Source organism: Halyomorpha halys, unplaced genomic scaffold, assembly GCF_000696795.3.
Source record: "Halyomorpha halys isolate HHAL.00 unplaced genomic scaffold, Hhal_1.1 Scaffold6.1, whole genome shotgun sequence".
Classification (NCBI taxonomy): domain Eukaryota; kingdom Metazoa; phylum Arthropoda; class Insecta; order Hemiptera; family Pentatomidae; genus Halyomorpha; species Halyomorpha halys.
The window spans coordinates 1062497-1063480 of NW_027111275.1; positions in this window are offsets into that span (position 1 = coordinate 1062497).

Here is a 984-nt window from a genome sequence, read left to right on the forward strand (position 1 = left end):
GTATTTTGGATTGTAAGGATTGAATAAAAGAGGAGTTCGAAAGTTTTGTGGAACTACAAAGCTCAACTCTGCATGTCCAGATTGGCCTTATTACAGTCATGTAGATCAGTCTTTTGTAATGAATTGGAAGTTTAGACCGTCTGTCTAGTAAGTGCTACAATAGTCGAAATCGACGTGCAGTTTCCTGGCTTTTCAGTTTTGTGTGAGGATTCCAAGTTAGTTTTCCACTAAGTTTCCATTTCCAAGTTTGTCCAGTTGTAGTAGTTCAAGGTAGCGGGTCTGTTCAATAGGGGTGCCATCACTTATAAATAAGTATTTACTTAATATAATAAATAATTTTTTTTTTACTTATTACTGGGACTTATTTTAGTTTTTATTTATTAGCACTGATAAATAAGTTGTTACTTATTTGTGTTCTTCGCTGACGCACCTCCCATAAACATCTCACACTAGAGTCGTTGTTGTATGAAAAATAGGTACTTCGCAAGCAGTTATCTAGTAATAGTGCTAAAACACATTTATTTATTTTTGTTGTCTTATCTTGAGTAAGACAATATTATCTTATTTTCTTGCATCAAAATAAATATAAACATCGTATTTTTCCATGATTAAAATAAACTTTTTAATTGTGTGTTAAAATATTGTCGGTGAGGGTTGGGGGAAAATTTCACGTTTGTTCCATAACCCTAGAAACACGATATTGGTAATTTAAAGTATGACTTGTATTTGTTTGATTTTATATCTTGACACCTTAAGCAGGACTTAGTGGATCAAGCGAATTGGAATTTTGCAAGTAGGGCTATTTTTAAGCAGATGAATGACATAAAAGTGGAGATAAATTTTAGACAACATTGTTGCGGAAGCCATACACCTTCAGCTATTATAGTAGAGTTCCCAAAGGGCAACTATCCGAACAGATAAATATATCATTTCGATCTGCTAATACCCACGGTAGAAGTAATACTCACATTGATTTGTGTTTCT